A 15,294-nucleotide genomic window follows, 5' to 3' on the forward strand; every position below is an offset into this window, starting at 1 on the left:
GACATGTCCTTCGAGTCATCTGCGGACTCTGATATAAGCAGCGACTCAGACATCATCGACAGTTTCAACTTCATCGACAGATCCATTGCTGTTGGGGAGGTCTTCGCCAATCTATATGATGGTGTCACCAATCCTGACAAATATCAAAGTTCAAAATACCATCAAATCTATGCAATTGGAGATACAAGCCGAGCAGAGCCGGAGACATCAGAGGCTTTCAACGATGCGGGAAACCCATATGTCGATCCCGCTGATCTCAGGCGAGGTTTAGGCACTAAATATGTCGGGCCTACACCGCGTCTAAGGGTTCAACTTCCACAAGCAGCGTGGGACAGAGCCGCAAGAGCCATGGATGGTACAGAACCAATGACCACAACTGCTACGGCGGAAGAATTGCAAGCATACCAATACAGACTCGCCCGTGTTGGAAGAGAATTAGAAAAACAGACAGCTGACCTGAATAGAAGAAGGGAGGCAGCTTCCGCGTCAAGCAGGCGAAGGGCGGAGTTAAGCCGATGATGGCGCGTGATGCACACGTCCGTTGGGAACCCCAAGAGGAAGGTGTGATGCGCACAGCATCAAGTTTTCCCTCAAAAAGAAACCAAGGTTATCGAACCAGTAGGAGATGAACGCCACGTGAAGGTTGTTGGTGGAGGAGTGTAGTGCGGCGCAACACCAGGGATTCCGGCGCCAACGTGGAACCTGCACAACACAATCAAAATACTTTGCCCCAACTTAACAGTGAGGTTGTCAATCTCATCGGCTTGCTGTAAACAAAGCATTAAACGTATGGTGTGGAGAATGATGTTTGTTTGCGAAGAACAACAGAGAACAGAGATTGCAGTAGATTGTATTTCAGATGTAAAAGAATGGACCGGGGTCCACAGTTCACTAGTGGTGTCTCTCCAATAAGATAAATAGCATGTTGGGTGAACAAATTACAGTTGGGCAATTGACAAATAGAGAGGGCATAACAATGCACATACATATCATGATGACTACTATGAGTTTTACTTAGGGCATTACGACAAAGAACATAGACTGCTATCCAGCATGCATCTATGCCTAAAAAGTCCACCTTCGGGTTAGCATCCGCACCCCTTCCAGTATTAAGTTGCAAACAACAGACAATTGCATTAAGTACTGTGCGTAATGTAATCAACACAAATATCCTTAGACAAAGCATTGATGTTTTATCCCTAGTGGCAACAAGACATCCATAACCTTAGAACTTTCTGTCACTGTCCCAGATTCAATGGAGGCATGAACCCACTATCGAGCATAAATACTCCCTCTTGGAGTTACAAGTATCAACTTGGCCAGAGCCTCTACTAGCAACGGAGAGCATGCAAGATCATAAACAACACATATATGATAGATCAATAATCAACTTGACATAGTATTCCATATTCATCGGATCCCAACAAACACAACATGTAGCATTACAAATAGATGATCTTGATCATGATAGGCAGCTCACAAGATCAAAACATGATAGCACAAGAGGAGAAGACAACCATCTAGCTACTGCTATGGACCCATAGTCCAAGGATGAACTACTCACGCATCAATCCGGAGGCGGGCATGATGATGTAGAGTCCTCCGGTGATGATTCCCCTCTCAGGCAGGGTGCCGGAGGCGATCTCCTGAATCCCCCGAGATGGGATTGGCGGCGGTGGCGGCACAGTAACTTTTCTCGTATCGTGGCTCTCGGTACTAGGGTTTTCGCGACGGAGAGAATAAATAGGCGAAGGGGCAAAGTCGGGGGACGCTCGAGGGGCCCACCCCATAGGCCGGCGCGGCCAGGGGCCCCACCGCGCCGCCATGTGGGGTGGCCGCCTCGTGGCCCCTCTTCGTCTCCTCTTCGGACTTCTGGAAGGCTCCGTGCAAAATAAGACCGTGGGCTTTTGTTTCTTCCAATTCCGAGGATATTTCCTGTGTAGGATTTCTGAAACCAAAAACAGCAGAAAACGAGAACCGGCGCTTCGGCATCTTGTTAATAGGTTAGTGCCGGAAAATGCATCAAAATGATATAAAGTGTATATAAAACATGTGAGTATTTTCATAAAACTAGCATGGAACATAAGAAATTATAGATACGTTTGAGACGTATCAGCCGACAATCAGGAACTTCGGGAGATAGTCACAGAGAAGCTCCGAACAGAGCAAGATCTCGGCTGCAAAACATACCTGAGGCTGACAGAGAGAATTTAGTTCAAAACCTAGACATGTCCTTTATGTCAATCGACACGAGGGGGAATATTATTCCCAAAACACCAGAAGCTGGATACATGGCGACGCAAGCTTTCATCCTCGCATCCAGGCCACCTCCTGGAGATCCAAGAGAAGCGTTGTATAACATGGCCATGGCAGGAGTTGGAGCCATGGGAACAACATTCGTAACTACACCTCCCGAAGGACCTGCAAGGCAAAATAGTCCGCGACCTACTGCAGCAGTTCAGGATCCCCAGAGAGCGAGTGGGGCAAGAGATGCAGCGACTCAGGCAAGGGTGGATAGAGCGCGACATGACAGAAGGGAACGTCGGCATTCACCAGAAGTTGATGAAGAAGATATGTGTGGACTCCCGTGCTTTACGAGACGAGTCCGAAAAACTCGAGTCCCCTTAGGATTTAAGCTACCCGACAATTTCAAAAAAAATTATGGTCTACAAGATCCTGAGGATGGGTTAGTTGATTATCTCGAGATGGTGAAGCTGATAGGTGGAACCAAAGCAACAGCCATGCAGAGCATCCAAGTACACTTGAGTGGAGCCGCACGATCATGGATAAAGAAGCTACCTCCGGGGTCTATCGACAGTTGGGATAGTTTCGAGGACATTTTTGTGAAAAATTTCCGGTCCACATGCAAAAAACCCGCATCATTAGAAGAGTTGAGGGCTTGCAGGCAGAAGTATGATGAATCAATGAGAAAATACATCCAAAGGTGGAATATTATCAAAAACTCGGCAGAGAACATATCTGACAAGAGAGCAATAGATGCGTTTGTGGCAGGAATTCGACGGAGAGATTTTGTCGAAGATTTGGGGAGAACCAACCCAAACACAATATCAGCATTAATGGAAATAGCGAATAGGTGGGCAGATGGAGAAGATGTTGTTCACAACAAGCGACATAGGTCGCCAGAGGAGGACCGCAGTCGAAACTTTCAAAATAGACGATGATTTCCTCGACAGTTCTCGAGTTATGATGCTCCTGGCCAAATATTGGCTCGATTTCGAGGAAACACTGGAGGAAACAATCGAGATGATTATCAAAGGAGTAGCAAGCAGCGAGGCGATAATAGAGACGACTCCCGTAACAATAGGTAAAATAATGGACCAAGGTTCCAGAGACCATATATATCTCCCGAGGATATGATGAACGGACCATGTCAGATGCATTTTTATCTCGACAATAATGGGAAGAGGCAGTCAGGACATCTGCAGAAGGACTGTCGAAATTTTCAAGCAATGCTGAGATTTGCAGGGCAAGCCAACTCGCAAGCAATAAATAGAAACCCCCAGGGGCCAAGGAGTGAGATCCACCTTTCGCCTCCTCCCGCAATTACGGATGCAAATCGACATCAGCTGCAAATAGCGGCAGCTCCAAATCCACCTCCTTATATCGACACCAACGGTGCGGTCTCGATGATTCAGAAAGGTAGGCCATCTAACAGGGCTCAGAAAGTAATCTCGCGTCAAGTATTCATGGCAGAGAAGATGCCTCCACCAACAATTGAGTACCTGAATTGGTCGGGACAGGAGATTGGCTTCACAATAGCGGATCACCCGCAGCAAGTTCCTCGACCAGGGAAATCAACACTTATTTTACCAGCGGTGATAGCAGGATTCGACGTTTCTCGAGTATTCATAGATGGAGGCAGCAGTTTAAACCTTATGTATGCAGATACATTAAGGAAGATGAACATATCCCTGGCGAACTTAAAACCAACTGACACACATTTCCATGGTATCACGCCAGACAAACCAAGTTATCCGCTAGGGAAGATCAATCTCGACGTTCAGTTTGGAACCCGAGAAAATTACAGGATAGAAAGGCTGGAGTTCGAAGTTGTGGATTTCCCGTCGCAATATCACGCTTTGTTGGGACGACCAGCGTATGCCAGGTTTATGGCGGTACCACACTACACATACTTGATGTGGAGGCTACCCGGACCCAAGGGGCCGATTACAGTCAAAGGCAGTTTCGCGTTAGCTGATAAATGCGACAAGGATTTTCATCGACTGTCAGAAACTTTCGGAATGCAAGCAGAGTATATGACGTCAAGGCTAACAACTGATTATGATGTGTTGCCAGATGTAGGAAGGCCACTCAGGGAGCCAACCTTTAATACTACCAAGGATTCTAAGGAGGTACAGATTCACCCGACAGATCCCAAGAAAACGACGTCCATTGCAGCAAACATGGACCTCTGATGTCTACGCACGCTTCTATTCCTGTAGACAATGTTGGGCCTCCAAGAGCAGAGGTTTGTAGAACAACAGCAAGTTTCCCTTAAGTGAATCACCCAAGGTTTATCGAACTCAGGGAGGAAGAGTTCAAAGATATCCCTCTCAAGCAACCCTGCAATTACGATACAAGAAGTCTCTTGTGTCCCCAACACACCTAATACACTTGTCAGATGTATAGGTGCACTAGTTCGGCGAGATAGTAAAATGCAAGTGATATGGATGTATATGAGCGGTAATAACAATCTGAAATAAATATGGCAGCAAGTAAACATGCAGTAGAACTTGTTGGAAACGGTGTTTTAATGCTTAGGGATCATACTTTCACTAGTGGACACTCTCAACATTGATCACATAACTGAATAAATAAATGCTACACTCTCTTATTGGATAACAAACACCATTCATTGTGTAGGGCTACAAAAGCACACCTCAAGCCGGAGTTAACAAGCTCCACAACTTCATAAAGGAAACACACACGATGCGCACACCGTCACCATCACACCGTGGAGAGTGAATCCGGAGTTCATATTAAAGTAACCTCTAGAGTGTATGATAGTGCTACTCTGGATAACTCTCCTAATGGAATCACTAATCGTGTAGTGGCTACAAAAGCTCCGCTCAGAGTTCATCAAGTACTTGACAAACACCACTCATAGGGATATCCACGTCAAATCATAAATCCAAGATAATATATTTATCATAGTGATATTTAACTTCATAATCTACAAGAGATCACAATCATAACCTACGCCAAGTAATACATGATACACACACTGTCCACTTTACATCATGAAGGAGGAATAGACTACTTTAATAACATCACTAGAGTAGCACATAGATGATATTCAACTAGATCACAAAGCTCATGATCACATAAAGATCACATGAGAGAGAGAGATGAACCACATAGCTACCGGTACAGCCCTTAGCCTCGAGGGAGAACTACCCCCTCCTCATCATAGGAGACATCAGCGGTGATGAAGATGGCGGTGGTGTCGATGGAGATGCCTTCCGGGGGCAATTCCCCGTCCCGGCGGCGTGCCGGAACAGAGACTTCTATCCCCCGAATCTTGGCTTCGCGATGGCGGCGGCTCTGGAACTTTTCTCGTATCGTGGCTTATCTCCTTAGGGTTTTCGCGACGGAGAGGCTTTATAGGCGGAAGGGCAGCCTCGGAGGGGTCCTGAGGGACCCACACCATAGGGGGGCCCCCCTTGGCCGCGCCGCCATGTGGGGTGGGGCCCCCTTGGCTCCCCTCTGGCCCCTCTTCGGTGCTCTGGAACCTTCCGTGGAAAATAGGACCCTGGGCGTTGATTTCGTCCAATTCCGAGAATATTTCCTTTGTAGGATTTCTGAAACCAACAACAGCACAAAACAGGAACTGGCACTTCGGCATCTCGTTAATAGGTTAGTTCCGGAAAATGTATCAAAACGATATAAATTGTGAACAAAACATGAAGATATTGTCATAAAACTAGCATGGAACATCAGAAATTATAGATATGTTGGAGACGTATCAAGCATCCCCAAGCTTAGTTCCTACTCGCCCTCGAGTAGGTAAACGATAACAAGAATAATTTCTGAAGTGACATGCTACTAACATATTCTTGATCATACTATTGTAAAGCATATGAGATGAATGAAGTGATTCAAAGCAATGGTAAAGATAATGACTAAACAACTGATCATATAGCAAGGACTTTTCATGAATAGTACTTTCAAGACAAGCATCAATAAGTCTTGCATAAGAGTTAACTCATAAAGCAATAGATTCTTAGTAGAAGGTTTTGAAGCAACACAAAGGATGATTAAGTTTCAGCAATTGCTTTCAACTTGTAACATGTATATCTCATGGATAGTTGTCATCATAAAGCAATATAACAAGTGCAATAGGTAAACATGTAAGAATCAATGCACACAGTTGACACAAGTGTTTGCTTCTAAGATAGAAAGAAGTAGGTAAACCGACTCAACATAAAGTAAAAGAAAGGCCCTTCGCAGAGGAAGCATGGATTACTATTTTTGTGCTAGAGCTTTTATTTTGAAAACATAGAAACAATTTTGTCAACGGTAGTAATAATTCATATGTGTTATGCATAAGACATCCTATAAGTTGCAAGCCTCATGCATAGAATACCAATAGTGCTCGCACCTTGTCCTAATTAGCTTGGATTTACATGGATTATCATTGCATAACATATGTTTCAACCAAGTGTCACAAAGGGGTACCTCTACGCCGCTGTACAAAGGTCCAAGGAGATAGATCGCATTTGATTTCTCGTTTTTGATAGATCTCAACTAAGGACATCCATACCGGGACAACATAGACAACAGATAATGGACTCCTCTTTAATGCTTAAGCATTCAACAACGAGATAATATTCTCATAAGAGATTGAGGATTAATGTCCAAACCGAAACTTCCACCATGATTCATGGCTTTAGTTAGCGGCCCAATGTTCTTCTCTAACAATATGCATACTCAAACCATTTGATCAAGATAAATCACCCTTACTTCGGACAAGACGAACATGCATAGCAACTCACATGATATTCAACAAAGGTGTAATAGTTGATGGCGTCCCCGTAAACATGGTTACCGCTCAACAAGCAACTTATAAGAAATAAGATACATAAGTAACATATTCAATACCACAATAGTTTTTAAAGCTATTTTCCCATGAGCTATGTATTGCAAAGACAAGGAATAAAATTTTAAAGGTAGCACTCAAGTAATTTACTTTGGAATGGCAGAGAAATACCACATAGTAGGTAGGTATGGTGGACACAATTGGCATAGGTTTTGGCTCCAGGACTTGGATGCACCAGAAGTATTCCCTCTAAATACAAGGCTTTGGCTAGCAAGGTTGTTTGAAGCAAACACAAGTATGAACCGGTACAGCAAAACTTACATAAGAACATATTGCAAGCATTATAAGACTCTACACTGTCTTCCTTGTTGTTCAAACACTTTACCAGAAAGTATCTAGACTTTAGAGAGACCAATCATGCAAACCAAATTTCAACAAGCTCTATGGTAGTTCTTCATTAATAGGTGCAAAGTTCATGGTGCAAGAGCTTAAACATGATCTATTTGAGCACAAAAATTGCCAAGTATCAAATTATTCAAGACATTATACCAATTACCACATGAAGCATTTTCTGTTTCCAACCAAATAGTAATGAACGAAGCAGTTTCAACCTTCGCCATGAACATTAAAAGTGAAGCTAAGAACACCAGTGTTCATATGAACGAGCGGAGCGTGTCTCTCTCCCACACAAGGATGAATTTATTCAGAGAATGAAAATAACAAAACAAAAATAAAAGCACACAGACGCTCCAAGTAAAGCACATAAGATGTGACGGAATAAAAATATAGTTTCACTAGAGGTGACCTGATAAGTTGTCGATGAAGAAAGGGATGCCTTGGGCATCCCCAAGCTTAGATGCCTGAGTCTCCTTGAAATATGCAGGGATGAACCACGGGGGCATCCCCAAGCTTAGACTTTTCACTCTTCTTGATCATATTGTATCATCCTCCTCTCTTGACCCTTGAAAACTTCCTCCACACCAAACTCAAAACAAACTCATTAGAGGGTTAGTGCATAATCAAAAATTCATATATTCAGAGGTGACACAATCATTCTTAACACTTCTGGACATTGCACAAAGCTACTGAAAATTAATGGAACAAAGAAATCCATCCAACATAGCAAAACAGGCAATGCGAAATAAAAGGCAGAATCTGTCAAAACAGAACAGTCCGTAAAGACGGATTTTTCAGGGGCACTTAACTTGCTCAGATGAAAAAGCTCAACTTGAATGAAAGTTGCGTACATATCTGAGGATCACGCACGTAAATTGGAAGATTTTTCTGAGTTACCTACAGACAGGGCTACTCAATTTGGTGACAGCAAGATATCTGTTTCTGCGCAGTAATCCAATTCTAGTATCAACCTTACTATCAAAGACTTTACTTGGCACAACAATGCAATAAAATAAAGATAAGGAGAGGTTGCTACAGTAGTAACAACTTCCAAGACACAACAAAACAGTAGCAAAATAAAATATGGGTTATCTCCCAAGAAGTGCTTTCTTTATAGCCATTCAGATGGGCTTAGTAATTTTAATGATGCACTCGCAAGAAATAAGAGTTGAAGCAAAAGAGAGCATCAAAAAGCAAATTCAAAACAAATTTAAGCCTAACACACTTCCTATGAAAAGGAATCTTGTAAATAAACAAGTCAATGAAGAACAAAGTGAGTAGCATAGGAAGACAAAACAAGTGTAACTTCAAGATTCTCAACAAAAAGAGGGGAAACTTAATATTATTAAGATGCTTATAACCATGTTTCCCTCTCTCATAATAACCTTCAGTAGCATCATGAACAAACTCAACAATATAACTATCACATGAAGCATTCTTATTCACATGCATAAAAGCATCATTACTCTCCACATAAGCATAGTCATTCTTATTAATTGTAGTGGGAGCAAATTTAACAAAGTAGCTATCATTATTATTCTCATCACCATAATCATCAAATATAGGAGGCATAGTATAATCATAATAAACTTTATCCTCCATAGTAGGTGGCACCAAAATACCACTATCATTATAATCATCATAAATAGGAGGCAAAGTATCATCAAAGTAAATTTTCTCCTCCATGCTTGGGGGACTAAAAATATCATGCTCATCAAAACCAGCTTCCCCAAGCTTAAATTCTTCCATAGCATTAGCAATAATAGTGTTCAAAGAGTTCATGCTAATAACATTGCCATTAGCATGCATATAAAGCTCCATAGGTTTTTTAATTTTCTCTTCAAACACCTCATGTCCTAACTCAAGATAAATACTATAAAGATCTCTAATATTTTTGTTGTTTTCCATTATGCCTAACTAGTGAAAATAAAAACAAGAAACAAAAAGATGCAATTGCAGGATCTAAAGGAAATAGCTTCGAGCACTCATGCTAGGAAATAGCTTAGTAGTCGGAGGATGTGAATACCTTTTACCTTACCTCCCCGGCAACGGTGCCAGAAAATAGCTTGATGTCTACGCACGCTTCTATTCCTGTAGACAGTGTTGGGCCTCCAAGAGCAGAGGTTTGTGGAACAGCAGCAAGTTTCCCTTAAGTGAATCACCCAAGGTTTATCGAACTCAGGGAGGAAGAGGTCAAAGATATCCCTCTCAAGCAACCCTGCAATTACGATACAAGAAGTCTCTTGTGTCCCCAACACACCTAATACACTTGTCAGATGTATAGGTGCACTAGTTCGGCGAAGAGATAGTAAAATGCAAGTGATATGGATGTATATGAGCGGTAATAACAATCTGAAATAAATATGGCAGCAAGTAAACATGCAGTAGAACTTGTTGGAAACGGTGTTTCAATGCTTAGAAACAAGGCCTAGGGATCATACTTTCACTAGTGGACACTCTCAACATTGATCACATAACTGAATAAATAAATGCTACACTCTCTTGTTGGATAACAAACACCATTCATTGTGTAGGGCTACAAAAGCACACCTCAAGCCGGATTTAACAAGCTCCACAACTTCATAAAGGAAACACACACGATGCGCACACCGTCACCGTCACACCGTGGAGAGTGAATCCGGAGTTCATATTAAAGTAACCTCTAGAGTGTATGATAGTGCTACTCTGGATAACTCTCCTAATGGAATCACTAATTGTGTAGTGGCTACAAAAGCTCCGCTCAGAGTTCATCAAGTACTTGACAAACACCACTCATAGGGATATCCACGTCAAATCATAAATCCAAGATAATATATTTATCATAGTGATAGGTAACTTCATAATCTACAAGAGATCACAATCATAACCTACGCCAAGTACTACATGATGCACACACTGTCCACTTTACATCATGAAGGAGGAATAGACTACTTTAATAACATCACTAGAGTAGCACATATTCAACTAGATCACAAAGCTCATGATCACATAAAGATCACATGAGAGAGAGAGATGAACCACATAGCTACCGGTACAGCCCTTAGCATCGAGGGAGAAATACTCCCTCCTCATCATAGGAGACAGCAGCGGCAATGAAGATGGTGGTGGTGTCGATGGAGATGCCTTCCGGGGGCAATTCCTCGTCCCGGCGGTGTGCCGGAACAGAGACTTCTGTCCCCCGAATCTTGGCTTCGCGATGGCGGCGGCTCTGGAACTTTTCTCGTATCGTGGCTTATCTCCTTAGGGTTTTCGCGACGGAGAGGCTTTATAGGCGGAAGGGCAGCCTCGGAGGGGTCCTGAGGGACCCACACCATAGGGGGCGCCCCCCTTGGCCGCGCCGCCATGTGGGGTGGGGCCCCCTTGGCTCCCCTCTGGCCCCTCTTCGGTGCTCTGGAACCTTCTGTGGAAAATAGGACCCTGGGCGTTGATTTCGTCCAATTCCGAGAATATTTCCTTTGTAGGATTTCTGAAACCAAAAATAGCACAAAACAGGAACTGGCACTTCGGCATCTCGTTAATAGGTTAGTTCCGGAAAATGCATCAAAACGATATAAAGTGTGAACAAAACATGTAGGTATTGTCATAAAACTAGCATGGAACATCAGAAATTATAGATATGTTGGAGACGTATCAACCTCGCATAGGAAAGCACGCTCGTCGAGTTCCTCCGTGAGCACTAGAAAATCTTCGCATGGTGTCCAGCTGACATGCCAGGAGTACCCAGGGAACTTGCCGAGCACCACCTAAACTTGGATCCAGTAGCGAGACCAATTAAACAACCTTTGCGGCGTTTTTCGGAACCAAACCGCAAAGCCATGCTGTCAGAGATTGATCAACTCAGAGAAGCTGGTTTTATCAAAGAGTTACATATAGAGGCCACATGGGTAGCTAACCCAGTGCTTCGCATGTGTCTCGACTTCACGTGTCTCAGTAAACACTGTCCAAAGGATCACTTTCCCCTCCCAAGGATCGATCAAATTATCGACTCCACGACAGGATGTGAACGTCTTTCCTTCCTGGATGCATATTCTGGTTATAACCAGATCAGACTAAAAGAAGATGACGAGGTCAAAACAGCGTTTATAACACCTTATGGCGTGTTCTGCTACAGAACAATGCCTTTTGGTCTGAAAAACGCGGGAGCAACATATCAGCGGATGATGCAGAAGTGTCTTGCAACACAGATTGGCAAAAACGTACAAGTGTACATCGACGATGTCATCATAACAACAAAGAAGAGGTCAACATTGATCGAGGATTTGAAGGAAACTTTCGATAATCTTGACAAATTCCGCCTCAAGCTGAACCCGACAAAGTGCTCCTTTGGTGTTCCTGCGGGAGAACTTCTCGGGTTCCTAGTTTCAGCAAGAGGAATTGAAGCTAATCCAGAGAAAATTCAAGCTATCATAACAATTAGGAAGCCAACAAAGTTGAAGGAAATACAACAGCTGACTCGGCGAGTCGCAACTTTAAGCAGATTCGTCGCCAGGCTAGGGGAAAAGGCGTTGCCGTTTTACGCTTTGATCAAACAAGGAGAGAAGTTCCAGTGGAATGAAGAAGCAGACAGAGCCTTCGAAGATCTTAAAAGAATAATCTCGACACCACCAATCTTGGTGGCGCCTAAGGAGAAGGAGCCTCTCTTGTTATATATCGCAGCCACGCCTCAGATGGTCAGCACAGTACTCGTAGTCGAAAGAGAGGAAGAAGGAAAACTCCATGGAGTGCAGAGGCCGGTATATTTCATCAGTTAAGTTTTGTCACCCTCGAAACAGCGGTACCCGCAGTACCAAAAGCTAGCATATGGAGTGTTTACAACCGATAATAGTGGTCAATGAGGCGCCTTTATCCAATATATTAAACAATCCAGAGGCTACGGGTCGTGTCTCCCTTTGGGGAATAGAGCTTTCCCATCGGGACATCACATACGAAAAAAGAAAAGCAATAAAGTCGCAGATCTTACCAGATTTCATCGTAGAATGGATGGAGTTACAAAATACGGGACCTCCGGATTTATCGAGAACTTGGACTATGAACTTCGACGGGTCCAAGAGATTAGAGGGAGCTGGAGTAGGCGTGATACTAGTATCACCTCAAGGCGACAAGTTGAAGTATGTCTTACGGATGACGTTTCCAAACGCGTCCAACAATGAGGCAGAATACGAAGCACTTATACATGGGATGAAGATGGCGAAGGCTTGTGGCGCAACTCGATTAAAAATCTTCGGCGACTCACAACTGGTGGCTCAGCAAGTCATGAATCAATGCGACGCAGTCAATGATAGTATGATAGCATACAAAGAAGTGTATAATGAGCTCGAGAAGCTGTTTGACGGGTGCGAGGTAAATCACATCAGCAGGCTAAGCAATGATGAAGCCGATGTTCTTGGAAACATCGGGTCGCAATGTCTCACAATACCACCTGGTGTGTTCTGGGAAGAGATAGCTGAAAGATCAACCAAGGCGAAGAAACAGCAGAAGAAGGAAAAGGAGGAGAAATCCTCGGGGGCTCAAGAAGCACCATCGGGAGAAGAGGAGGAACCTAAGGTAATAATGATGATACAGATTCCATGGATGCAGGCGTACATAGCATATATTTCGAAAAAAAGAACTACCTGACGATCCGGTTGAAGCAAGGCGAGATATCAGGCGATCTAAAGCCTTTGCTGTGGTCAAAGGAGAGCTATATAAACGAAGTATCTCGGGAGTATTACAACGTTGTGTCACACCCGAGGAAGGAAGGCTAATCCTGAAGGATGTACACGAAGGGGTGTGCGGACACCACGCAAGCAGTCGAGCTATAGCATCCAAGGTTTTCAGAGCAGGGTTCTATTGGTTAACAGCAATCGAGGATGCAAAGGATATAGTACGTACCTGTGACGTGTGCCAGAGATTTGCCGCAAAACCTCATTCTCCGGCAGCGGAGTTCATGCCAATACCGTTGTCATGGCCCTTTGCTCAGTGGGGCCTCGATATGGTGGGAAAATTACACAAAGCTTGGCCAGGAGGATACGAGTACATGCTCGTAGTTGTTGACAAGTTCACCAAGTGGATAGAAGCGAAGCCGATAAATTCACCAGATGGAGCATCTGCAATCAAGTTCGTGAAAAGTATTGTTTTTCGGTTTGGAGTGCCTCATAGCATCGTCACGGACAATGGTAGTAATTTCACATCCAATGAATTCAAGGCATATTATGCAGAGGTAGGCATCAAACTACACTTTGCATTAGTTGCGCACCCGCAGACCAACGGTCAAGTCGAGAAAGCCAATGGCATCATTTGTAATGGTATCAAGAAACGCCTGCTAACACCATTGGAAAAACTCGACACACCTGGCCAGAAGAGTTGCCTAGTGTGTTATGGAGTATTCGAACAACACCAAATACAGCGACACAGGAAACTCCGTTTTTTCTGGTCCATGGAGCTGAGGTAGTGCTGCCGATTAAAATAGAACATAACTCTCCGAGAGTAACGGAGTATGACGAAGAAACTTCAAGAAAATCATTGGAGGACGATGTCGATGCACTCGACGAAGCTCGAGACGAAGTATTGTCACGAGTCACCAAGTACCAGCAAGACCTGAAAAACTACCACAGTCGACGTTTGCGACCAAGATCCTTCCAGGTAGGCGACTTAGTTCTTCGGCTCACACAAAAAATCCATGAGAAACTCGAGTCGCAGTGGGTTGGCCCTTACATCGTCACAGAAGTAATCGAAGGAGGAGCATGCAGAATAAAGGACAAGAAGACAGGAGTCGTCGAACCAAATCCTTGGAACGTGGCGCAACTCAGGCGTTTTTACGCCTAAAGTCAAAATATAGTATTCCTTATAAACATACAATGTACTGAAACGCCCGCGAGTTTTCAGACGCACTCTTTTCCTTTCAGGGCACCGAGTGGGGCTGAAAGGTTTTTAATGAGGCGGGCTCGTGGTGCTGCAATATAATAAAGATATTGGTGATATACATCTTTTTCATCGACAGGCTCGGGGGCTCATAACTCGCAGAAAAAATATATATAACTTTCCGCAAAATACAGTTATTCGCCTTGGCATAAAAATAGTTCGCAAATCAAAAAAGACATAAGCACTGGCCAACAATAGGCTCGGGGGCTTGATGAAAAGATAAAAAAAACCGCATCAAGCTGCTTTACAATATAGATTGTGTTTACAGCATACAAAACCTCACCACCAGGAAAAATTCGACAAGGATAAGCAAACTTTCAGTTGCCACCTAGTATATCATCTATATTTACCCGCTCATTGCTTGCAGCACCAGTTCTATGTTCAGCATAGCTACCTCTCACGAAGAATTCGGCGTCTAGCCGAAGCAGTTCATCCATCATCTCTTCTGCTACAGGGGTCACAGCATCATTGATTTTGTCGATGTTCCTCTTCCTCTTCGTCAGCTTGGCCTGGCACTTGGCGACAATTCGAGTCATGTCTAACTTCGGGTAGCAGACTTGTATCATAATCATGGCAAATCTTGCTCCAGCAGATAGTTGGGCTCGCACAAATTCATGGATTCGAGGGGCATCCCGGAACTTATCCATCAAAGCAGGAAGAGTTTCTGGTGTTTTGTTGCGTGGAAACATGATACTATAAACTAAAGACAATGTCCTTGTGCAAAAGTCGAGAAAATCGCGGACCTGACCCGCGCGATCTTGAAATCTGACGATTTGGCGGGTACGTTCAGGCGTAGCCCAAAAATTAGAACCATGCTCCAGTGCAAGCTTGAGAAGCACATTGGACCGAGCTTCAACACGCTGATCTTCGGCAGCAGTATCCAAAAAAGAACCTATTTCAGCGGAAGCATCAGCGAGGAAGAAAAAACAGTAAGAATA

Source organism: Lolium rigidum, chromosome 6, assembly GCF_022539505.1.
Source record: "Lolium rigidum isolate FL_2022 chromosome 6, APGP_CSIRO_Lrig_0.1, whole genome shotgun sequence".
Taxonomy (NCBI): Eukaryota; Viridiplantae; Streptophyta; class Magnoliopsida; order Poales; family Poaceae; genus Lolium; species Lolium rigidum.